This window comes from Chrysemys picta, chromosome 3, assembly GCF_011386835.1.
Source record: "Chrysemys picta bellii isolate R12L10 chromosome 3, ASM1138683v2, whole genome shotgun sequence".
Classification (NCBI taxonomy): Eukaryota; Metazoa; Chordata; order Testudines; family Emydidae; genus Chrysemys; species Chrysemys picta.
The window spans coordinates 183,665,073-183,692,290 of NC_088793.1; the positions used below are offsets into that span (position 1 = coordinate 183,665,073).

The 27,218-nt window shown below is 44.6% G+C and overlaps 1 protein-coding gene across 2 annotated transcripts in view; it reads left to right on the forward strand.

Moving 5' to 3' along the window:
- Window positions 1-27,218, forward strand: part of EML6 (EMAP like 6) — a 403,044-nt gene that overhangs the window by 158,250 nt on the left and 217,576 nt on the right. The window lies entirely within an intron of this gene.

Here is a 27,218-nt window from a genome sequence, read left to right on the forward strand (position 1 = left end):
ACAGTTGCGAAGCGAGTGGCAATAGCCCTGTGGAAGCTTGCAACGCCAGACAGCTACCGGTCAGTCAGGAATCAATTTGGAGTGGGCAAATCTACTGTGGGGGCTGCTGTGATGCAAGTAGCCAAAGCAATCACTGAGGTGCTGCTATGAAAGGTAGTGACTCTGGGAAATGTGCAGGTCATAGTGGATGGCTTTGCTGCAATGGGATTCCCAAACTGTGGTGGGGCGATAGATGGAACCCATATCCCTATCTTGGCACCGGAGCACCAGGGTACCCAGTACATAAACCGCAAGGGGTACTTTTCAATGGTGCTGCAAGCACTTGTGGATCACAAGGGACGTTTCACCAACATCAACGTGGGCTGGCTGGGAAGGGTTCATGACGCTCGCGTCTTCAGGAACACTAATCTGTTTAAATGGCTGCAGCAAGGGACTTACTTCCCGGACCAGAAAATGACCATTGGGGATGTTGAAATGCCAATAGTTATTCTTGGGGACCCAGCCTACCCCTTAATGCCATGGCTCATGAAGCCATACACAGGCAGCCTGGACAGGAGTCAGGAGCTGTTCAACTACAGGCTGAGCAAGTGCAGAATGGTGGTAGAATGTGCATTTGGCGTTTAAAAGGTCGCTGGTGATCGTTACTGACTCGCTCAGACCTCAGCCAAACCAATCTCCCCATTGTTATTTCTGCTTGCTGTGTGCTCCACAATCTCTGTGAAAGTAAGGGGGAGACCTTTATGGTGGGGTGGGAGGCTGAGGCAAATCACCTGGCTGCTGATTACGCGCAGCCAGACACCAGGGCAATTAGAAGAGCATACCAGGAAGCGCTGTGCATCAGAGAAGCTTTGAAAACCAGTTTCATGACTGGCCAGGCTACAGTGTGAAATTTCTGTTTGTTTCTCCTTCATGAAAACCTGCCCCCTTTATTGACTCATTCTCTGTAAGGAACCCACCCTCCCCCTTCCCCCAGCTTGCTTTCAAAGGAAATAAAGTCACTATCATTTAAAAATAATGTATTCTTTATTAATTGATTATAAACATAGGGAGAGAACCGACAAGGTAATCTGGGTGAGGTTTGGGAGGAGGAGAGGAGGGAAGTAAAAGGCCACTGAAAAAATTCAATATAATGACAGCCTTTTGGTTGGGCTGTCCACTGGGGTGGAGTGGGAGGGTGCACAGAGCCTCCCCCCCCCGTGTTCTTACACGTCTGGGTGAGGAGGATATGGCACATGGTGAGGGGGGATGGAGGTTATACAGCGGCTGCAGCGGCAGTCTGTTATCTTGCTGCCATTCCTGAAGCTCCACCAGACCCCGGAGCATGTCTGTTTGCTCACGCAGCAGCCCCAGCGTTGCAGCCTGCCACCTCTCATCTCGAGCATCCCTCATGACCTCACGTTCACTGGCATCTTTCCTAAATTTAGATACCATGTCCTTCCACTCATTCAAATGAGCTCTTTCATTGCGGGTGCATTCCATTATTTCCGTGAACATCTCGTCTCGCGTCCTCTTTCTCCGCCGCCTTATCTGAGATAGCCTTCGGGACAGAGGAGGGAGGCTTGAAAAATTTGCAGCTGCTGGAGGGAGGGTTGAAAAAAAGGAGAGAAGTTTTTTAAATGATACATTTTACAGAACAATGCTTATACTCTTTCATAGTGAACAACACTATTCACATTACATAGCACATGTGATTTCAGTACAAGGTCGCATTTTCCATCTTAATATTGAGTGCCTGTGGCTTTGGTGTTAGAGATCACAGACGCAGGTCCGGGCAACAGAATTCAGCTTGCATGCGGCCATGGTAAGACATTGTCTTTCGGCTTCTGCTCCCTCCTTTCCCACATACCAAGCAAAGCCCGTTGACTGCTGCGTTTTTCCTGTTAACCTTCAGCAGCAGCAAACAAACTAACCCCCCCATCTAATTCTCTGGGATGATCACTTTATCCCTCCCCCCACTGCGTGGCTGGTATCAGGGAAGATCCCTGCAGAAACCAAACTAACCCCCCCACCCTCCCCTCCTGCCATGAATTATCTGGGATGATCGCTGTACCCCTCCCCCCACCGCGTGGCTGGTATCAGGGAAGATCCAAACGCGAAAAGCTCAGGGCCAATTCCCCCCCACCCCGCGCTTGGCTAACTGCAGGGAAGGATTTCTTTTCAGCCACAGGCAAACAGCCCAGTAGGAACGGCCACCTCTGTCCCCTTAATTAAATTCCCATATTTTAACCAGGTTACCATGAGCGATATCACTCTCCTGAGGATTACACAGCGAGATAAAGAACGGATGTTGCTTGAATGCCAGCAAACACCGGGACCATAATGCCAGGCTTTGTAATGCAATGATACCAGATTACTTGCTGCTAGCATGGCATGGTCAAGTGTCCTACCATGGAGGACAGAATAAGGCTGCACTGCCCAGAAACCTTGTGGCAAGGCTTTTGGAGTACCTCCAGGAGAGCTTCATGGAGATGTCCCTGGAGGATTTCCACTCCATCCCCAGACACGTTAACAGACTTTTCCAGTAGCTGTACCTGCCGCGAATGCATCCCAAGTCCTCAGGGCAAAGTAATCATTAAAAAACGCTTGTTTTAAAAGCAAGTTTTATATTTTAAAAGGTAAGCTCACCTGAGGTCCCTTCCATGGGGTCATGGTCTTGGATATTGGCTTGGGAGGGTTGGGAGGGTACTTCAGTCAGGCTGAGAAAAAGATCCTGGCTGTTGGGGAGAACGGAGTGCTGGGTGCTCTCCGCAAGCTCGTCCTCCTCCTCCTCCTCCTCCTCCTCCTCTTCCCCGTCCGCAGAATCCTCAGGTGTAGCTGATGAGAATATCCCCACCTCGGAATCCACGGTCAGAGATGGGGTAGTGGTGGCAGCCCCCCCTAGAATTGCATGCAGCTCAGCGTAGAAGCGGCATGTCCGTGGCTCTGACCTGGAGCGACCATTTGCCTCCTTTGATTTTTGATAGGCTTGTCTGAGCTCCTTGACTTTCACGTGGCGCTGATCTGAGTCCCTATTGTGGCCTCTCTCCATCATGCCCTTGGAGATTTTTTCAAAAGTTTTGGCATTTCGTCTTTTCGAACGAAGTTCTGCTAGCACTGAATTCTCTCCCCATATAGCGATCAGATCCAGTACCTCCCGTACGGTCCATGCTGGTGCTCTTTTTCGATTATCGGCCTGCATGGTTACCTGTGCTGATGAGCTGAGCTATCTGTGGTCACCTGTGCTCTCCACGCTGGGCAAACAGGAAATGAAATTCAAATGTTCGCGGGGCTTTTCCTTTCTACCTGGCCAGTGCATCCGAGTTCAGATTGCTGTCCAGAGCGGTCACAATGGTGCACTGTAGGACAGCTCCCGGAGGCCAATATCATCGAATTGCGGCCACACTTACTCTAATTCGAAATGACAATATCGATTTTGGCGCTACTCCACTCCTTGGCGTGGAGTACAGAAATCGATTTAAAGAGCCCATTATTTTGAAATAAATGGCTTCGTTGTGTGGATGGGTGCCGGGTTAATTCGATTTAACGCTGCTAAATCCGAATTAAATTCATAGTGTAGACCAGGCCGAACAATAATAATGCAAGATGTCAAGTAATTGACCCAATAGGAATTAGTTAATCAGAGATTTAGTCAATGATTAATACAGAAAGAAAGTACACTTTTCCACCCTCTTTCAATGGTGAAGAGATGGCATCTTGTTTCTCTCATCTGTACCTGGTGAAATTATGGCAGCTTGTTAACTCCCAACCTAATTCCCAAAAACTCTTTCCTTTTTATAGGGTGTGAGACAAAGAAATTCCTTTGTGGGGAGAGAAAAGTTACTTTTCAACAGTTAATGCCACTGTGATCTGTTTTGCATCTCCCCATTTAGTTCACTACTCATGGAATTTCTTTTACAATATCTCACTCTACATGATTGATAAACTAAAGGGATTTCTAATTCAATTACCATATATACTCGATCATAAGCCGGTTAGTTCATAACCCGACCCCCCCAAGATGGATAAGTAAAAATGGACAATTTTTATGACCCGTTCATAAGCCAACCCTATAATTCAGGGATCAGCAAACTTTGGCTCCCGGGCCATGAGGATAAGCGCTGGTGGGCCAAGAGCACCAGCTGCTTACCCTGATGGGCTGGGACAGCAACTGATGGGGAAATTTTTTGGGGGGGAGAAGCTGGGGGTCAGGGGAGTAACCCCTGTGACTACCCCCCACATGACCCCATCCCTAGCCCGGGACCCCCACACTCTCCCCATCCCATCCCTTCCCACCTTATCTGGGGAAGGCCAAGGGAGGATGTCTCTGGCCTGGCAGGAGCTGCTCCGGCAGGCTGGCAGTGCGGCTGCAGCCTGCTCCGGCGGACCAGACCATGCAGCACGGCCACAGCATGTTCCAGCAGGCTGGGCCGGGCGGCACGGCCGCAGCGTGCTCCAGTGGGCCTGGCAGCGTGGCCACAGCCTGCTCTGGGGGGCGGGGCCGAGCGGCACGGCTGCAGCCTGCCAGCCCTGGAGCTGCAGCTGCTGCGGAGGTTGGGGGGAGAGCAGCCTGGCCAGAAGTGGAGAGACTCTGGCCCCACCTCTTCCCTTCTGGCTCTGCTGGCTGTTCTGCCCCTCCTTGCTCCCTCTGTTGGGGGGAGGGGCTGTGTCCCACCTTTCCCTCTCTATACCCGTTCAGAAGCCGGCCCCCTTCTCTGGTGCTTCCCTTTTTTACTAAAAAAATTCGGCTTATGAACGAGTATATACAATTACTAACAGCTGTGGTAACAGGCAGGTCCTAATATCTTTCAATGGGTCATCATTTCATACATAACAGAAAAAACCTGCAATCCCAGAACTTAATTGGATCAAAAGCACCCCTTATAGTTACCCAGTCTTATTTATTATAACACACATCTGTAGTAAAATCATCCTTTGTTAGTTTCCAGGAGTCCAACCCTGGACCTCTGGATTAGATTAATGGAATTAAAAGATTATACACATTCCTTCATTTGGTCACACACTAGTTCAGTACAAAACAAAGCACATTATTTTGATAGGTACAGAGGATTACATTGTATAGATGCATCACACTTTAGTTTAGCCAAAATCCTGTTTGTGTATAACAAATAAAAAGAATTGTGGCGGTTTTAATATCTATTAACATAATACATCAGAAGAACCCCAGGCTATGTTGTTTTCTGGCAATGTTAGATGAGTTTCTTTTATTGTATTAGTTATGGATAGTGCACCTTTGCAGAAATCTGTAGCAACATGACTGTCAAAGTTTTTTTAAAAATGTATCAGTGAATTTAAATGAATATGGATTGAAGGAGATCTGGTGTGGAAGTAGCTCCCTTTTAATAAGAAGTGAGTTTTTGTTAGGAGTGAGAGTGGGATAAAAGGGTCTGTTACTGACCTATGTCTAATTTAGAGTGAGAGATATCCCATAACTCCATAAGATAATTTCTTTTTCTGTTTTCTTTGGATGTCTTTTTAAACAAAATTAAATTTTAGGCATGTGGCAATTTTTGTTAGTGTAAAAAAATTACAGTGGGACTAGATAGAGAAAGATTATTAAAAGATAACTTTAATGCACTACAATTTTGCCTAAGGATTATTGTTTCTTCCTTATTTGTGGAATTCATAAGGCAAACTAACTGACTTTCTCTCGAATAATAAAATATTAAATTATTTAGATTCTGTTGTTTTTAATTAATGTTTCTAAAAACTGAGAGTTGTTCACTAGTATTGTATTTAAAAACTTCATTTTAATAAAACACCAGACTATTCATAAAAGTGAAGTTTAGAAACAGATACAGTTGCTCCATTTAAAAGCTGGATATTTAATACTAATATTACATTTATAGAGGGGTTTACAGTATTTCCTATCTGAAGCCCTGGGAATGCTACAAATATTGTGCTAGTGATAAATATTGTGCTGCACTAAACATCCATTGGTATTAATAGAATCGTTTCAGACAATAAGAATACATGAATTCTGTACAGTTACTAACCTGTTGTTCTATACCTTTTCCCCCCAGTCTTACAGTCCTTACAGTCTGGTTGTGGGGGATTTGATTTATATGGTAATTGATGAACAGGCAAGGCCTTGACCAAGAATTTATTAATAAAAATGATCTATAATGAAGCACAGACTTTTGGGACTATGCCTTTTTCTTTTTTTTAAATAGCAATGCTCATTATTTTAGCATCCACAGCAGGATCCCTGTTAAAGCAGAATAATTATATGTGCCAATCACGTGTTCCAGTAGAGCCCGATTAATCATTTTTATAAAACTCATTAGTGAATCCATCTGGTCTGGTGGCCTTGCCAGATCGTAAACACTTATTCTACCAACACAATTTCTATTGCAGTAATATCCATCTCCAAAAGTATCTTTTCTTTCTAAAATTATTCTTGCAGTTTAAGGGAAGGCAAATAATCATTTCCTGTCTCTAAAGTAGTTTTCCTGGTTTTGTGTAGTAATTCATACACATTTTAAAATGTCACTGTCAAGATTGGAACGAGCAAGTGCTTGAGTCAAAATGTTTAGATTTGGAACCCAAACTTCTCTAAGGAGGTGTTTGGCTTGGTGATCCACTTCAGGTCCTTATAAAGTTATGACCAAATTGCACTACCACTAGCAACAAGACTGATCATCTTGTTTGGTAAATCTTTACCCTGGCCTATCTTTACCCTCCTAGTCTTGAACAAATATTCTAACTTAATTATATTTTTCTCAGATAGAATAGGGACAACATGGACATCTCTTGTTTCCTGCCTCCAGCCAAATATGGGAAGTTGAACTGAACTTGTAGAGATCTTTGTCCCCAGAAAAAATAACTTTTTTTTTAATTGGAGCTTTAACTTTAGGGTTCTAAATCCATATTTAAGTCCTGATGAGATGGTGAAGGCCTGACGCCCAAGGCAGATTGGTAACATAAATCTGTCACACTGATTTTGCAAACTCTTAAACACATACTTAACTTTAATCACGTAAGTAATACCATTGATGTCAATAACACTACTTATGTGCTTAAAGTTAAGCATGTTCATCACTTTATGTAGCACCAGGGCCCAAAGTACTTAAATAATATTTCTGTCTAGATTTTCAAATTGTAAATCACCTAGCAGTTCCCAGTGGGAGATGCTGGATTATCACAACATTGGAAATATCAGTCTACTTATTTAAGAGTCTAAAACTTTAGATTATTTTTGAAAATGTTTGCTCAAGATTTTAAAATAAAATCAACAATATTTGAAATACACAGAATTAAAATTCCAGTTATTGGCTGTAGCTAGATATTGTGTCTAAAATCATAAGAAAAAAATCTTCTTCGAGGAGTATTCCTGTCGGTGCTCCACTTTAGGTGTCCATGTGCCCTATGCTTGTATTTGAAGATTTTTAATAGTAGTGCCTGCTTGGGTCACGCATGCACTGTCGCTGTCTCACGCTGCCTCAGACGGTTACATAGCACTGTGCGACCAACCATCCCTCAGTTCCTTCTCTACTGCCTTTGGCTTGAGTCAGAGCACTTAGCAGCTCCTCTTATCTACATTTAGTATAAGATTCCTTTATGGTAAATAGTTTAGTTAGCAGTTAGTTAATAGTTATTCTTACCCTTCCTACTTATCTTATCTTATTTTCTTTAAAAAAACAACAACATTTTTTTTCTTCTTCTATCCTTATATCCCTTATTAGGAAAATAAGTTTCAGGTTGTCTAGAGTTTTACTGTTTCCCCCCTCTCATTTTGGGACAGAAAACTATCCAGTATGCCCGTCTTTCTGGCATTCAAACGGTGCCTGACATGCAGGCTGTCAATCCGTTTCTGACGGATGCGCACAGTGTGTTTGCTGTCTTAGTGAGACACATATCCCACAGAAGTGCTCGCATTGCCCTAATCTAAAGGCCAGAACAAGGAAAGCGAGGAATCTCCAATTTAAGCTTCTATGATGGAAAAATCTCTGTGACCAGCCTCAGCCCCTGAGTCAAGGACCCACCCTGGCCAACAGTCACCATCAGCAGCTTCTGACAAAGGTTCTGTTGCAATAGCTCCTACTAAAGGGCCTTTGCCCAAGAAGGCTACAAAAAAATGGGCTGAGATTTCATCTCCACAGGAAGCAGCTAAGAAAAAGCGCTCCCCTGCTGCCAAGACCACATCGATATCGTTGGCACCTGGTACGTTGTTCTCTGAGACACCGGGACCGTCTGGTACTGCAAGTACCCAGAGAGCAAAAGACCCTAAGCAGGCTAGCTCTGCCGAAGGCTCAAAGGGCAAAGTGAAATCCTCTGCCTCAGTACCCACGAAGCAGAAGGGACTCTCAGCACTCATAGAATCATAGAACTGGAAGGGACCTTGAGAGGTCATCTAGTCCAGTCTCCTGCACTCATGGCAGGACTAATCATTCCTGTCAGATGTTTGCCTAACCTGCTCTTAAAAATCTCCAGTGATGGAGATTCTACAGCCTCCCTAGGCAATTTATTCCAGTGCATAACCACCCTGACAGTTAGGAAGTTTTTCCTAATGTCCAACCTAAACCTCCCTTGCTGCAATTTTAGCCCATTGCTTTTTGTCCTATCCTCAGAGTTTAAGAAAAACAAATTTTCTTCCTCCTCCTTGTAACAACCTTTACATACTTGAAAACTGTTATCATGTCCCCTCTCAGTCTTCTCTTCTCCAGACTAAGCAAACCCAATTTTTTCAATCTTCCCTCATAGGTCATGTTTTCTAGACCTTTAATTATTTTTGTTGCTCTTCTCTGGAGTTCTCTCCCATTTGTCCACATCCTTCCTGAAATGTGGCACCCAGAACTGGACATGATACTCCAGTTGAGGTCTAATCAGAGCGGAGTAGAGCGGAATAATTACTTCTCATGTCTTGCTTACAACACTCCTGCCAATACATCCCAGAATGATGTTTGCTTTTTTTGCAACGGTGTTACACAAGCGGCACCTATGCTGCATAGCACAAGACCCTCGGCACCGGCAGCTACAACTCACATGTCAGTACCGGCGGCAATGCCAACATCGGTACCATCGTTCCCAGTACTGCACCAATTATTTAGGCATACAGAGCTACTGGTCTCTTCAACACTGGAATCTCCACTCCTCAGTACCGATGGCACTCCAATTTGATCAGTACCGAGCCGTTTGACCACTCCATTTAGATCTGCTCCCCCTCTCTCCAGTGATCATGAGGATGAGGATGAAGGGTAGATATATGCACCCCATCACTCCTCACCCAAATCAGGACCATTCCACCAAACAGGATACCACTCATCTTCAGAACCTAAACCACCAAAAAAGAAAATCAACCTTCTGCTGGTGGCATCTGACGCAGATGATGAAAATTAACTTGCATCAGTCCACACCACTTTGGATCGTTATTGAGCAGAATTCATCGTTGGCATGGACATGTCCTCTGGAATGGTGGTTGAAGCATGAAGGGACATATGAATTGTTAATGCATCTGGCACATAAATATCTTGTGATGCCAGCTACGCCAGTCCCATGTGAACGCTTGTTCTTATTTTCACATGACATTGTAAACAAGAAGCGGGCAGCATTATTGCCTGCAATGTAAACAAACTTCTTTGAGCAATTGGCTGAACAAGAAGTAGGACTGAGTGGACTTGTAGGCTCTAAAGTTTTACATTGTTTTATTTTTGAGTGCAGTTATTTTTTGTACATAATTCTACATTTGTAAGTTCAACTTTCATGAAGTTGATATTGCACTACAGCACTTGTATTAGGTGAATTGAAAAAATACTAATTCTTTTGTTTTTTACAGTGCAAATATTTGTAATAAAAATAATAATATAAAGTGAGCACTGTACACTTTGAATTCTGTGTTGTAATTGAAATTAATCTATTTGAAAATGTAGAAAATATCCAAAAGTATTTAAATAAATGATATTCTATTATTGTTTAACAATGCAATTAATTGCGCTATTAATCACGATTAATTTTTTAAATTGCTTGACAGCTGTAGATTACATATTAGAACTAAAAAAATTGGGACTCTCGACAAGCTCCATCAAATACACCTTGCAGCTCTCATGGCTTTCCATGATAAGGTGAATGGGGTCATCATATTCACCCACCCAACAACCAAACACTTCCTCAAGGGCATTAAGAACACTTACCCCGAAATAAGGACCTCAACTCTTATGTGGGACCTCAACCTGGTCTTACGTGGACTTATGCAAACTCCATTTGAACCACTGGCCATGTGTTCATTACTCCCTCTATCTATGAAGGTGGCTTTCCTCATAGCCAGTATGTTGGCTAGATGTGCTGGAGAACTAGATGCCTTAATGGCACACTCTCCATACACAACTTTCTTTAAAGATAAAGTTAGCTTAAGACCACACCTCAAATTCCTTCCCAAAGTGGCCTCCCCTTTTCATTTAAACCAACCCATTTACTTACCCGTGTTTTTTCCAAAGCAGCATGCAGACAAAAGAGAGGCATGACTCCACACCCTGGACGTGCAAAGAGCATGAGCTTTCTACACTGAAAGAAAAAAAACATTTAGAAAATCACTGAAACTGTTCGTCTCGATAACAGAACGATCAAAAGGGTAGTCTCAAAACAGACTATCCAAATGAATATCGGAGTGCATCCACTTTTGTTATCAAAAATATAAGTTATAAGCCCCAATGGGAGCCTGCACAAACTTTACCAGAGCACTTTCAACATCCATAGCCTAGAGCAGCAACTTGGACATAGAATCATAGAGGATTAGGGTTGGAAGAGACCTCAGGAGGTCATCTAGTCCAATCCCCTGCTCAAAGCAGGACCAACACCAACTAAATCATCCCAGCCAGGGTTTGTCAAGCCGGGCCTTAAAAACCTCTAAGGATGGAGATTCCACCACCTCCCTAGGTAACCCATTTGAGTGCTTCACCACCCTCCTAGTAAAATAGTGTTTCCTAATATCCAACCTAAACCTCCCCCACTGCAACTTGAGACCATTGCTTCTTGTTCTGTCATCTGCCACCACTGAGAACAGCCTAGCTCCATCCTCTTTGGAACCCTCCTTCAGGTAGTTGAAGGTTGCTATCAAATCCCCCCTCACTCTTCTCTTCTGCAGACTAAATAAACCCAGTTCCCTCAGCCTCTCTTCGTAAGCCATGTGCTCCAGCTCCCTAATCATTTATGTTGCCTCCACTGGATTCTCTCCAAAATGTCCACATCTTTTCTGCAGTGGGGGGCCTAAAACTGGATGTAATACAGCAGATGTGGCCTCACCAGTGCCGAATAGAGGGAATAATCACTTCCCTCGATCTGCTGGCAGTGCTTCTGTTAGTGCAGCCCAATATGCCATTGGCCTTCTTGGCAACAAGGGCACACTGTTGATTCATATCCAGCTTCTCATCCATTGTAATCCCCAGGTCCTTTTCTGGAGAACTGCCGCTTAGCCAGTTGGTCCCCAGCCTGTAGCAGTGCAAGGGGTTCTTCCATCCTAAGTGCAGGACTCTGCACTTGCCTTTGTTGAACCTCATCAGATTTCTTTTGGCCCAATCCTCCAATTTGTCAAGGTCACTCTGGACCCTATCCCTACCCTCCAGCATATCTACTTCTCCTCCCAGCTTAGTGTCATCCACAGACTTGCTGAGGGTGCAATCCATCCCATCATCCAGATCATTAATGAAGATGTTGAAGAAAATTGGCCCCGGGACCGACCCCTGGGGCACTCCGCTTGATACTGGCTGCCAACTAGACATTGAGTCATTGATCACTACCTATTGAGACTGATGATCTAGCCAGCTTTCTATCCACTGTGATGGGGCAAGGCCAGATGGCTACAGTAAAGTAGTGAGGAACAGGTATGTTAGCCCCAGGCTAAACAAATCCCTGGTACCATGGTAACCAAATGGCAATTGCTCCAGGTTAATCAAGACACCTGGGGCCAATTAAGATCCTTCTAGAAGGCAGTGGAGATAGCTAGATTGATTGGGACACCTGAAGCCAATCAAGGGCTGGCTGGAACTAGTTAAAAGCCTCCCAGTTAGTCAGTGAGGCGTGGGTGTCAGGGACTATAGGAGGGAGCCGCGCTGTTGGAGGAACGAAGCAGTACAAATCTATATCAGGTGCAAGGAAGGAGGCCCTGAGGTAATTGTGAAGAAGATATTGAGTTGGGGCTGCTGTGGGGAAGTGGCCCAGAGAATTGTACTTGTCCTATTTCCAAAAAGTCAGCTTCCATAGCTGCTAATTTTAGTGTCCCTGGACAAGCCAAATTTTAAAAATTGCACTACTGCACAGTTCTGGAAGATATTTGATGTATGACCAAAGTGTTGCCAACATTCTGAAATGGAAGCAGAGATTAATAGGGATATGGGAGGGGAGAATACAGTGGATTGGTTAGAGGATGTTTATCATTTTCAGTGTTTGTGGGGCTGAGGGGAGAAGTGTTCAAGCTAGCAAACAGGGACGGCTAACAGGGGAGTTTTTCAAGGGCATTCTCCAGGTGAAGGAGGAGCAATTATGTGACCCTTGGGGTAAGTTTGTTGTCTGTAGTGTGTGTGTTTGTGGTGTGCTTGCTGCTTGACTGAAACATACCGTGTGGTCTGTTTGTTTGGGGGACCATATGCCGACCATGTGTGTGCTGAGCCTAGCGGCCTGCTAGGCAAGGCTGAAAGCTGAGAGTTTCTTGACAAGGCTTTGATCCCTAAGCCCTTTAGCACCCATCAACCCTTAACCAGGGGATGGGGCTACTCAAGAAGACCAGGGCTTTAAAAAGCCCGCTCCTAAGCAACCAGAGGAGCTAGCGACCAGGAGCGGCTAACAGGGGCATTTGCAAGGGAGTTTACAGGTGGAGTGGGAGAGTGGGGGGCTAGATACTCTTAACATTCTTTAAACTTCAAGCCAAAAACACCTCTTGATAAAAACAAAACCTCAACAAAGGAACCAGCTGCAGGAGTAAAAAGATAATGCAAGCAGAAGTCCAGCAACAGAGTGGGGGCTATCCAGTTTATTGCACCCAATGCAGCATGTATGATTACCTGCTCTATGGGCAGGTGGCGTATGTGTGCATTCGGTGCAAGAAGCTCCTGGCCCCCAGAGATCATGTATGGGCTTTGGACACCAGGGTGGCAGAGCTGGAGGAGCTAAAGAAGACAGAGAGGTACATAGATGAGACTTTCTGGGACACAGTAGAATGGTCCCAACCCTGGTTTGACAGCCTCTGTGCTGTTGAGGAGGATGAAAGTCTCAGGGAAGGAGAACATCCAACTGGAGCAGAGGGAAATGATCCCATAGTTGGGACCCTCCTTCCAGATGATGTTGTGGTATCCTCTCGCACTGAAGATACCTCTCTGGGGGAGGGAATTCCAGTTATTAGGAAGAGACAGGTATTAGTAATTGGCAATTTGATTATTAGAAAGCAACAAAGAGTCCTGTGGCACCTTATACACTAAGAGATGTATTGGAGCATAAGCTTTCGTGGGTGAATACTCACTACTTGATTATTAGAAATATAGATAGCTGGGTTTGCGATGACCAGAAGAACCTCACAGTGACTTGCCTGTGTGGTGCAAAGGTTGCAGATCTCTCGAGGCATCTAGATAGACTTATGTGTAGTGCTGGAGAGGAGCCGCTGGTCGTGGTACATGTAGGTATCAATGATATAGGGAAGGATAGGAGAGAGGTCCTGGAGACCAAATTTAAGCTGCTAGGTAAGAGATTGAAGTCTGGGACCTCCATGGTAGCATTCTCTGAAATGCTTCCGGTTCCATGCGCAGAGCCAGTTAGACAGGCAGAACTGCAGGGTCTCAATGCGTGGATGAGATGATGGTGTAGAGAGGAGGGGTTTAGATTTGTTAGGAACTGGGGAAACTTTCAGGAAAGGATAGGCTCCACCTAATCCAAAATGGAACCAGATTGCTGGCACTTAAAATTAAAAAGATCATAAAACAGTTTTTAAACTAAGGGCTGGGGGAAAGCTGATAGGTACAGAGGAGCACGTGGTTCGGACAAAGATATCCCTTAGGGGAGGATCTATTAATGGAGATTCTCTATGTCCTAGTAAGGAGGAGAGGATGGAAGATAATAAAATACAGGTAGGATCTGATGAGAAACAGTCAAATGAAAAAAAGTTCCATTCAATCACATCATGTAATAGCAGACAGCTAAAGGTGACAAGTTTTTTAAGTACTTATATACCAATGCTAGAAGTTTAAATAATAAGATGGGTGAACTAGAGTACCTTGTATTAAATGAGGATATTGATATAATAGGCATCACAGAAACCTGGTGGAATGAGGATAATCAATGGGACACAGTAATACCAGGGTACGAAATATATCGGAAGGACAGAACAGGTCATGCTAGTCGGGGAGTGGCACTATATGTGAAAGAAAGCATAGAATCAAATGAAGTAAAAAGCTTAAGTGAACCAAACTGTACCATAGAATCCCTATGGATAGTAATTCTATACTCTAATAATAAGAATATAGCAGTAGGGATATATTACTGACCACCTGACCAGGATGGTGATAGTGACTGTGAAATGCCTAGGGAGATTAGAGAGGCTATTAAAATAAAAAACTCAATAATAATAATAATGGGGGATTTCAAATATTCCCATATTGACTGGGTATATGTCACCTCAGGACGGGATGTAGAGATAAAGTTTCTTGACACCTTAAATGACTGCTTCTTGGAGTAGCTAGTCCTGGAACACACAAGAGGAGAGGCAATTCTTGATTTAGTCCTAAGTGGAGCACAGGATCTGATCCAAGAGGTGAATATAGCTGGACCCCTTGGTAATAGTGACCATAATATAATTAAATTTAACATCCCTGTGGCGGGGAAAACACCACAGCAGCCCAGTACTATAGCATTTAATTTCAGAAAGGGAACCACACAAAAATGAGGAGGTTAGTGAAACAGAAATTAAAAGGTACAGCGCCAAAAGTGAAATCCCTGCAATCTGCATGGAAACTTTTTAAAGACACCATAATAGAGGCTCAACTTAAATATATACCCCAAATTAAAAAACATAGTAAGAGAACCAAAAAAGTGCCACTGTGGCTAACCAACAAAGTAAAAGAAGTAGTGAGAAGCAAAAAGGCATCCTTTAAATAGTGGAAGTTAAATTCTAGTGAGGAAAATAGAAAGGAGCATAAACTCTGGCAAATGAAGTGTAAAAATATAATTAGGAAGGCCAAAAAAGAATTTGAAGAACAGCTAGTCAAAAACTCAAAAAGTAATAGCAAATTTTTTTTAAGTACATCAGAAGCAGGAAGCCTGCTAAACAACTGGTGGGACCACTGGACGGTTGAGATGCTAAAGGAGCATTCAAGGATGATAAAGCCATTGCAGAGAAACTAAATGAATTCTTTACATCAGTCTTCATGGCTGAGGATGTGAGGGAGATTCCCAAACCTGAGCCATTCTTTTAAGGTGACAAATCTGAGGAACTGTCCCAGATTGAGATGTCATTAGAGGAGGTTTTGGAACAAATTGATAAACTATACAGTAATAAGTCACCAGGACTAGATGGATTCACCCAAGAGTTCTGAAGAAACTCAAATGCAAAATTCCAGAACTATTAACTGTCGTCTGTAACCTATCATTTAAATCAGCTTCTGTACCAAATGACTGGAGTGTTGCCGGTCCAAAAGGGCCCAAGGGGGGCAACAGCGGGGTTCGTTGTCCGGTGTGCTTTGCACCAATGAACACACCAGGGGTGGAGAAACAAACCAACTTTATTCAAGAGCTCTGAATAGGCACTAGGAGACCAGCATGTCTCAAATCAAGCGCGGCAAATACAAGCAAGTGTCCCATTTTATATTCCAAGCTGTTTCTGTGCAAGCCTTTGTTCTGTTACTCCCTCTTACCCCTCCTACCCCTTCCTCCTCGAGCAGTTACAGTTAGAAAGATTCCCGTCCATATGCTTATCTTTGACCTTGTAGTTTCATGCGCACGCAGTCTTACGCAGTCTTTCCCTCCCGCTTTTTCACCGCATTATCACTACAAGTTTTGCTAGAAAAGTTGACCATTACATTTTTGCTTCAGCCTGCTTCAGCATGTAAGCAGTTAGCATAGAAGTAGGTGAGAGTTCACAAGATGGAGTTCTGTGGTTCACTTAGACCCAGAGCTCAGGAGTTTCATCGGCACTTATGGCCTTCCACTCCCCCAAGTTACCTGGTAGCTATGCCTAGTGACACCAACAATCCCTCCTTTGAGAACACTCAACAAACCTTTGGCAGAGTTTTCTCATACTCTAAAGACAAAATGCGATTAAGCTCCATGCACTTGGGATCAGCGATGAGAGAATATAAAGGAACTTCTGGGGAATGGGAGGTACAAATCTTACGTATGAGCACTTTACAGCAAGCGAGCAAAAGGAAAAGGACAAAACATATCACAACACCTGTGAGCAAGATGCGAACAATGCCTTCCCCTAGTCCTCCTAGACTAGGTAACCAACCCCAAAGGGAATCAAAAACAGTGGGTTCCCCTTCCTGGGCCTTCCACTGGTTCAAGGCCTGTTCGGCTGATAAGATATGCTTGTTAGTATCCTGTGAAAACTCTGGGACATAGGTACAACATTCTTCTCCAATAAGGGCACAGACCCCGCCCCGTGAGGCTAACACATAATCTAGGGCCTGGTGGTTTTGTAGAGCCAGCAATCGAAGCTGGTACAGCTCAGAATTTATGCTTTTTTCTATGGCCAGGGTATCATTGGCAAACTGAGTGAAACAGTAGGTAGCAGAAGGATTGCTCCTGTGATAAAAAGGAATGTTGTGAGAGACTCTAAACCTGAACCCATATTGTGATTACACAACCCAAATGCCCAGAAGATAAGAATTATTGATACCAAACAAATCAAAAAAATAAAAGGACCAGGACCATAGGTTAGGTTGGCCTTCTGTGAATAGATAAAACCAACGCTCAGGGTTCTCGCGGGGAGTGTGCTGTGGCTGTTCAGAGATATCACAAAGCATTCCCAACGACCCTTACTGTCTTTTGAATAACAGCTTAAGTCCCAAAGCGTCGTTAGCAGTCTTCTCTGCAGGCTGGACAGTCCACTGTTCAGGAGTGGGTATTGCTTTCAGTCGAGAGTGATGAATCCAGTTCTTGTGTCCTTCAACCTTTGCCGCTGTGTGGGAGACAAGCAGGATGGTGTGGGGTCCCTTCCACTTCTCTTGGATAGGCTCGCCCTTCCAGGTCCGTACGAGAACGGAGTCACCAGGCTGTAAGGATTGGACCAGGGCATCCAGCAGAAGAGGCTGTGAATCTTTGGTGTATCTGTGAAGAGAAGAAAGAACAGCAGACAAAGAGCACATGTACTGAGACAAAAAAACACACTCCATCTCCCACTCCCCTGCCAGAACCGGTGTACCATTCAGAGGCCATGCCCTTCCAAACATAATCTCGAAGGGACTAAGCCCTAACCTGCCCTTAGGGAGAGCACGAATGCGGAGTAACACAAGGGGCAAAGCATCAGGCCACCTAAGAGAGGCCTCCTGACAGACCTTTGAGAGGTGTCGCTTGAGTGTCTGATTTGTGCGTTCCACTACTCCACTGGCTTGTGGTCGCCATGGTGTGTGGAGCTTCCAGGGGATTTGCAGAGCACTTGATATCTTTTGAACAACTTGAGATGTGAAGTGTGTTCCGTTATCAGATTCCATCCACTGGAGGAGTTCGAAGCGAGGAATGATCTCCTTGACAAACTTAAGAGCCACTGTTTTGGCGGTGTTGTTACGACATGGGAAGGCCTCAGGCCATCCACTGAATCGATCCACCAAGACAAGGAGGTACCGGTACCCTTGGGTCCGGGGAAACTCAGTAAAGTCTATTTGCCACACCAATCCTAGGCCTGGAGTAGGTTCCAGAGAGGCTGGCAACACTGCTACTACTGGTCGAGGGCTGTTCTTTTGGCAGATTAAACATTCAGCCTGTACCTGTGATGCTAGGGGTTTAAGTCCAGAGGTTAGAAAATACTTATTCATAAGCTGGGTAAGAGCCTCTCTGCCTGCATGTGTGGTTTGATGCAGTTTCTGCAACACCGGTTGGATTAGGCCCTTGGGCAAGAGGATTTTTCCCTCTGTGGAATAAAGCCATCCCTCCTTTTCCTGGAGACCAAGCCTGTCAACCAGGTTTCTGTCCTCATGGGAGTACTTAGGAGCTGCAAGCTCACCTACTGATGGGATGAGGGCATGCATTTGGGCATTCTCCTCTGTTGGTGACTTCAGGGTAGCAGCGCGCTTGGCTTCCCTGTCTGCTCTGGCATTGCCCTTGGTTACATCTTGATCTTCCCTTTGATGGGCTTTGCAATGTACCACTGCTACTGCTGCGGGGAGTTGTACCGCTTCTAACAGCCGGGGAATTTGAGACCCATGCTTAACCGGAGAACCTTGGGCTGTTAGCATTCCCCTTTGCTTCCACAGACCAGCGTGAGCATGCAATACCCCAAAAGCATACTTTGAGTCAGTAAAGATATTAACCCGTTTGTCTTTTGCCAGCTCGAGTACACGAGTCAGGGCCACTAGTTCAGCAAGTTGGGCAGATGTCCCAGCAGGTAAACTCTCAGCTTCCATGGTATCATGGAGTGTCACAATAGCATAACCCGCCCTCCTTTGCCCATCTACAACAGTACTACTGCCATCGGTATACCATTCCAAGTCAGCATTTGAGAGTGGTTGATCTTTTAAATCTGGGCGGCTGGAGTAGTGAGCATCTATGATTTCCAGACAGTCATGTTCCTGCTTTTCTGTTTCTGGTAGCAGGGTAGCTGGATTAAGGGAGGGACAGGTTTGCAGGGTAACTTCAGGATTCTCTAACAGTTTTGCCTGGTACCGAGCAACCCGAGCCTGTGTGAGCCAGAGACCACCCTTAGTGTCCAGCAGGGCTTGAATCATATGGGGAATATACACTTGCACAGTTCCTCCCAGTGTCAGTTTTTCAGTTTCCCCAAGCACTAGGGCAGTGGCTGTGACTGCTCTCAAGCATGCTGGCCACCCCTTTGAAACCTGATCCAGTTGTTTAGAAAAGTAGGCTACAGGACGTTTCCAGGCACCAAATAACTGAGTAAGCACTCCCAGGGCTATCCCTTTCCTTTCATGCACATACAGTTGGAATGGCTTAGAGAGATCTGGCAGACCCAGGGCTGGGGCTTCATCAGCTTCCTTTTCAAGATTTTAAATGCCCTGTCCGCTTCTGGGGTCCAGTGAAAGGGGTCATGATCCACTCCCTTAACACATTCATACAGAGATTTAGCCCACAGTCCAAACTCTGGGATCCATATTCTGCAAAAACCTGCCATGCCCAAAAATGCTGTAAGCCGTTTACGGTTGCTAGGGACAGGAACTTGGCAGATAGCCTCCTTTCTGTCATTTGAGAGTCTTCTCTCTCCCTGCCTGATGTGAAATCCCAAATACTGTACTTCAGAGAGTGCAATTTGAGCTTTGCTTCGAGCTACCCTGTATCCTCGGAGTCCAACAAAGTTCAGGAGACTCAGAGTAGCTTTAAGACAAGGGATTAGACGCACAGCAGCAATTAGCAAATCATCTACATATTGCAGAAGGAGGGCTTTGTCCTCATTGTCCTACTCCTCCAAGCCTCTGGCCAGAGCCTGGCCAAACAGAATGGGGGAATTTTTAAATCCCTGGGCCAATACTGTCCAGCAAAGCTGCTTTTTAACCCTTTGTTTGTCCTCATTATGCCTGGCAGTATTTTCCAGATCTCACAGTTGCTTGGGCACATTCAGGCCCCCCTTTCTCTTGGTTGTCGGCCAAGTCTTAACTGTGAACAATGTCCTTGGATAGGGCCAGCATGACTGAGCTTGCTAGCTATATTTTCCAGTTAACTCGTTCTGTTCTTTTTCCTTCTCCCTTTCTTGGCTTCTTCTAACTTACAAAGGAACCTTCCACTCTTCACTCATACACCTTTTCCCAACAATGAACACATACACATTGCCATTATAAACCCTTTCAGTAACATAACTTCTATACAGAGCTTTGAAGCAACAAACCAGGACGAGCACACTCACTCTTAAGGATTCCACTCGGTACAACCTCTGGTGTCCAATAGCTTTCCTTTTTAAACCTTAAATGCCTTCTCTGTGCCTCCTCCTTAGCCTTAGCTATAACCTCAGACAACAAGGTTCTCATCAGTATATTGCAATCATCCCAGTCAGGCTTATGCTAGCTAGACACCCTTCAAAGATTGAAATAAACTTGCTTGGATTCGTTGAGAATTCCCCTGCTTCTGCCTTAAAGGCAGCTAGGTGCACTGGGTTAAAAGGAACATGAGAATACACTGGCACAATCTGGGCTGCACGCTCCTGTGTTCCTGGACGGGCTACCACATTCTCAGTAATCAACGGATACAATCCCACTGAGGGGGTACTCTCTGGAGCCTGTGGGGGTGCTGGAGCTGAAGGGGATACCGATTCTGCCATTACAACTGTAGGAGGGTTCTGGGGTTTAGCAGCAGGTGCTACCGAGCCTGTCGGAGTCAAATGGCACTTGTGCAAAATATCAGTCCTATTTCTTAACACCATAAACGTATACGCATAGAGATGTTCATTCCATTTACCTGTTCTCTGACAAAACAAAAGTAACCGAAGGATCGTGTTGTAATTAAGTGATCCTTCCGGTGGCCACCTTTCTTGAGGCCAATCAACTGTACAGAACCTTTTCAATTTACTTTTAATCAACGGGTCCGATCCAAACACTTTCCAGTTCACCAGAATGCATTCTAAGGGTGTACACTGTACCCTGCCGGCTGTACTCTGTCCCTGCCCCATACTCTAGGGAGACACCCAGGTCAAAACAGGTAAAGTCCCCTCTGGACTGTTCCTACCTTATCCAAGGATCTGGTTCCTCACCATCGCCCCCAACTGCTTTTCCACTACTCGAGTGCGTTGCACCGTTGTGCCCTCCGGGGTCGAGCAAACCACATCTCCGCTGAGGCTCGCGATGAAGTCACCGGTGCGCGCTAGGCGTCGGTCGTCGCTGTAATCCATCGGCCGCCAGGAGGGATCTGGGCAAGGCTAAATTTCAGCCTCGAGCCCACCCAGGGACGCCAAAACTGTTGCCGGCCCAAAAGAGCCCGAGGGGGGCAACAGCGGAGTTTTTGCCTGGTGTGCTTTGCACCAATGAACACACCAGGGGTGGAGAAACAAACCAACTTTATTCAAGAGCTCCGAATAGGCACTAGGAGACCAGCATGTCTCAAATCAAGCGCGGCAAATACAAGCAAGTGTCCCATTTTATATTCCAAGCTGTTTCTGTGCAAGCCTTTGTTCTGTTACTCCCTCTTACCCCTCCTACCCCTCCCTCCTCGAGCAGTTACAGTTAGAAAGATTCCCGTCCGTATGCTTATCTTTGACCTTGTAGTTTCATGCACACGCAGTCTTACGCAGTCTTTCCCTCCCCCTTTTTCACCACATTATCACTACAAGTTTTGCTAGAAAAGTTGACCATTACATTTTTGCTTCAGCCTGCTTCAGCATGTAAGCAGTTAGCATAGAAGTAGGTGAGAGTTCACAAGATGGAGTTCTGTGGTTCACTTAGACCCAGAGCGCAGGAGTTTCATCGGCACTTATGGCCTTCCACTCCCCCGAGTTACATGGTAGCTATGCCTAGTGACACCAACAGGAGGATAGCTAATGTGATGCCAATTTTTAAAAAGGGCTCCAGAGGTTTTCTTGGCAATTACAGGCCAGTAAGCCTGACTTCAAGTACCGGGCAAACTGGTTGAAACTATAGTAAAAAATTAAATTGTCAGACACATTGATGAACATAATTTGTGGGGGAAAAGTCACCATAGTTTTTGTAAAGGGAAATGATGCCTCACCAATCTGCTAGAATTCTTTTAGGGGGTCAAGAAGTATGTGGACAAAGGGGAACCAGTGGATATAGTGTACTTAGATTTTCAGAAAACCATTGACAAGGTCCCTCACCAAAGGCTCTTAAGCACAGTAAGCTGTCAAGGGATAAGAGGGAAGGTCCTCTCATGGATTGATAACTGGTTAAAAGATAGGAAACAGAGGGTAGGAATAAATGGTCAGTTTTTAGAATGGAGAGAGGTAAATAGTGGTGTCCCTCAGGGGTCTCTACTGGGACCAGTCCTATTCAACATATTCATAAAGGATCTGGAAAAAGAGGTAAACAATGAGGTGGCAAAATTTGCAGATGAAACAAAACTACTCAAGATAGTTAAGTCCAAGGCAGACTGCGAAGAGCTACAAAAGCATCTCTCAAAACTGGGTGACTGGGCAACAAAATTGCAGATGAAATTCAACGTTGATAAATGCAAAGTAATTCACATTGGAAAACATAATCCCAACTATACATATAAAATGATGGGGTCTAAATTAGCTGTTACCACTCAAGAAAGAGATCTTGGAGTCATTGTGGATAGTTCTCTGAAAACATCCACTCAACGTGCAGTGGCAGTCAAAAAAGTGAACAGACTGTTGGGAATCATTAAAAAGGGGATAGATAATAAGACAGAAAATATCATATTGCCTCTATATAAATCCATGGTACGCCCACATCTTGAATACTGCATGCAGATGTGGTCGCCCCATCTCAAAAAAGATATATTGGAATTGGAAAAGGTTCAGAAAAGGGTAAAAAAATGATTAGAGGTATTGAACGGTTTCTGTATGAAGAGAGATTAATAAGACTGGGACTTTTCAGCTTGGAAAAGAGACGAGTAAGGGATATGATTGAGGTCTATAAAATCATGACTGGTGTGGAGAAAGGAAATAAGGAAGTGTATTTTACTCCTTCTCATAACACAAGAACTAGGGATCACCAAATGAAATTAATAGGCAGCAGGTTTCAAACAAACAAACAAAGGAAGTATGTGGTGATACAGTCAACCTGGAACTCTTTGCCAGAGGATATTGTGAAGGCCAAGACTATAATAGGGTTCAAAAAAGAACTGGATAAATTCATGAAGGATAAGTCCATCAATTAGCCAGGATGGGCAAGGATGGTGTCCCTAACCTCTGTTTGCCAGAAGCTGGGAATTAGCAACAGGGAATGGATCACTTGATGATTACCTGTTCATTCCCTCTGGGGCACCTGGCATTGACCACTGTCGGAGGACAGGATACTGGGCTAGATGGACCTTTGGTATGACCCAGTATGGCTGTTCTTATGTTCTTATACTAGAAATCCTTTGGATCACTAGAAAGAAAGGTTAATACTTAAACCATGAACATTTGATTTTAACCTGTTTGTAATATAATACAGACGCTCCCCGGGTTACACAAACCCGACTTACGCAAATCCGCATTTACGGAAAGTTCCGTAAATTCTGTAAGCTTTTTTTTTTACTTAATTGTCGGGTATACGTCCCTGACTTATGCAAAATTCGACTTACGCAAGGCGTTCCGGAATGGAATGCTTGCGTAAATCGGGAAGCGTCTATGCACACACGTGCTTTAGGAAAAAAGATAACTGGGGGGGGAGTACTTTGTCATCAGGATGTAGTGAAGGTAGACACAGATGAGCAGAGAACTTCTAGCCCATCTACCCAGTTAGTGTGTAGGTGAATCCTGAAATCTGGGTGAGTGTTTATTCAAGTTATAGTTGCTATATTTTAGAGGGGCATGTGTGAATCTTTAAGGTATGTCTACACTTTGAGCTGGGAATATAATTTCCAGCTCGAGGAGACATACCTGAATTAGTTCTGATTGAACTAGTGAACTAGAAATAGTGTAGCCATGGCAGCGGGAGGGGCTAGATGCTCTGAATATGATCCTGTCTGAGACCCTAGACCAGTGGTTTTCAACCTGTGGTCTGTGTACCCCTGCTGATCCACAGACTATGTCTAAGATTTCCAAAAGGGTCCACATCTCCATTTGAAATTTTTAGGGGTCTGCAAATGAAAAAAGGTTGAAAACCACTGCCCTAGACACATACTCCAGATGACTAACTCCTCCCACTGCTAGTGCCACCACAGCTACACTCTGTTTTAGTGCAGGTATGTCTCCTTGAACTGAGAATTGCATCCCCAGTTCAAAGTGTAGACATACTCTTTAACTGCCAGATTCCCCTTTTCTTTCAATCTGACATAAATGCAATTCAGTGCCAGCATCTTTAAAAGTTACTTACAACCACATAACTACTATTCAGACATACACTGCATTCCTGGGGAGAGAGTGGCTATGGGAAAATGATGTTGCATTCAATATGTTCTAGATAGGGACTAGTTTCCCCTCAAAGGGAGCAGCCTTTGAAACCTTTGAGTAAGCAGCAACGGGGGAGCTCATTTCAGCTGGGTTAGGTCCTAATGTGGCTACCCCCAGATCCATTTTAGTGCCCAGGGCGAACAAGCATATTTGCACCTGTCATAACTATAAAGGGAAGGGTAACAGCTGTCCTGTGTACAGTACTATAAAATCCCTCCTGGCCAGAGACTCCAAAATCCTTTTACCTGTAAAGGGTTAAGAAGCTCAGGTAACCTGGCTGGCATCTGACCCAAAGGACCAATAAGGGGACAAGATACTTTCAAATCTTGGGGGTGGGGAAGGCTTTTGTTGTGCTCTTTGTTTGGGAAGTTGTTCACTCTTGGGACTGAGAGGGACCAGACATCAGTCCAGGTTCTCCACATCTTTCTAAACAAGTCTCTCATATTTCCAACTTGTAAGTAAACAGCCAGGCAAGGCGTGTTAGTTTTACTTTGTTTTCTCAACTTGTAAATGTACCTTTTACTAGAGTGTTTATCTCTGCTTGCTGTACTTTGAACCTGAGGCTAGAGGGGGGTCCTCTGAGCTCTTTAAGTTTGATTACCCTGTAAAGTTATTTTCCATCCTGATTTTACAGAGATGATTTTTACCTTTTTTCTTTAATTAAAAGTCTTCTTTTTAAGAACCTGATTGATTTTTTCCTTGTTTTTAGATCCAAGGGGGTTGGATCTGTATTCACCAGGAGTTGGTGGAAGGAAGGATGGGGGATGGTTCATTTCTCCCTGCTTTAAGATCCAAGGGGTTTGGATCTGTATTCACCAGGGAATTGGTGAAGAGTTTCTCAAGGCTTCCCAGGGAAGGGAATCCACTTGGGAATGGTGGCAGCGGACCAGATCTAAGCTGGTAGTTAATCTTAGACGTTTTCATGCAGGCCCCCACATTTGTACCCTAAAGTTCAGAGTGGGGAAGCAGCCTTGACAGCACCCATGCCATTTTGGGGGGTTATTTTTCCACCCCATTCAGAGGTAACATGTAACTATTCATAATGGGGTGTGGAGCAGGTGACCACCCCATAGAGGTTTTCAAACTGTGAGGCGCACACCCCAGGGGTTGTGGAGGAACATTCTGGGGGGAGAGTGGCGTTGCCAGGTGGCTTGGTTCGGCGATGCCAGACGGGGTCAGAGAGGGAACACCACCTCCACCCCTGACTCACCTCAACAGGCCACCCAGCCTGTGTGGGTTGGGGGCGCCTCTGGCCCCATCTTTCCATCCCAATGGCTTTGCACCCTGGGCAGCTACCCCACTTGCACCATCCTGATTACGGCCCTGGCTACTTCTTTATTGTATTCCTAGAACAGAAACAAAATGGTGGCACATAAAGGAATAGGGCAACACACTAACTAGCGTGCTCTCCAATATTCTTATTCCTCAAAAGTGTTCTCTATTCTTTTGATTTTTTTAATGGACAGCAACAAATAATTTGGGTAATTCTCTTCCAAACAATGTGTTTAGTTACAAAAGAATCATAGTGAAAGATGTTCTAGTTTGGGCCCATGTGGTCCAGCTAGATAATTAGCCTTCTAATTCACCTCCTACCACAGAATCTAAGGTTACATCTACACTACGGGGGGGGTCGATTTAAGATACGCAAATTCAGCTACGCGAATAGCGTAGCTGAATTCGATGTATCGCAGCCGACTTACCCCGCTGTAGGGACGGCGGCAAAATCGACCTCTGCGGCTTCCTGTCGACGGCGCTTACTCCCACCTCCACTGGTGGAGTAAGAGCGTCGATTCGGGGATTGATTGTCGCGTCCCAACGGGACGCGATAAATCGATCCCCGAGAGGTCGATTTCTACCCGCCGATTCAGGCGGGTAGTGTAGACCCAGCATAAGTGTTTTTCCCCATGTGTAACTTTTATGGGTGCAAAGTAAACATGAACAGAGTGTAAACTGTTTCACTGTTGTCTCCTGAATCTGCAGTCAGCCTGAAATTATACTTCTGAGAACACTGTAACTGTCCCATTCATCTGAATGGGTAGTTTCTAAAAACAAATGATGAAACCGTTCAAATAGTTACCTATTTCACTGCTGATCATTTTAGCGGACATCCAGTTAATGTGCTTATTCCACAATCTTAAACCACCTCAGCCCTTCCTCAGTGCCAAAAGCTCCAAATATTTCCTATTTAGCTCCACAGGCATAGTTTGACTTCTATATTTAGGGGGGCAGCTCCAGTCAGGCCAATGGGGCTTCGTCTGTGTGGGGTGGGGTGGGGGGGAATTTGTGCCTGCCAGAGGGTTTTGGGGGGGCAATGCTTCCGTCTCCCCAACCATACCCATGCTTAGCTCTCAAATCTCTAGTTTCCTCTGACTACTCCAACGTAAATATTCATTGCCAATACAAAAATTTAAAATACTAGACTATTGTAAAATTAAACTTAACAATATAAACAAAACAGGGGCTACTGTACTGATTGTATTATTTTTTGTGTCTCATTTACTAAACTCCGTTTTCATATTTATTTGAAGCTGCCTCTGAATTTGCAGTTTGCCATGCCAGGGACTCTCAGTGAAAGCCAGCTGAGATCTGGGCAGGAGGGTGGAGAGAGATTGGGGAGAGGACTGCCTGCCCCTCTGAGGGGGGTCTGACATCCCTCCTCCCAATTCTGTATTTCCTGGTTTTCAAAAGTTTGATATGAAACTTACTCTTCATTTCCTGGTTTTTACTAAGTTTGAGTTTTGTTGGTTTGAATTTGATATTCTGGAAGAGCAGGCAACCTTAATTCTGCAATAACAATTTTTTTTGGGGGGGGGAGGCTTTCAGGTTGGCCTGGGTTATACTATTTTGCAGTAACAAGCATATCCAAATAACAAAGAGTGTAAGGATGTTGCTTGACATACTTTATAATATATTTACTTTTAAAGAGATGCATATGGGCAGTGTTCAAAACCAATTTCTCTGTAACCCCAATGGGAGGGGTTAAAAACCCTGCATAATATTTTTTAAACATTTCTATCTATATACAAAAATGAGGTAGTACAAGTACTGTTTGATATGGCTGTTGCTAATTTTT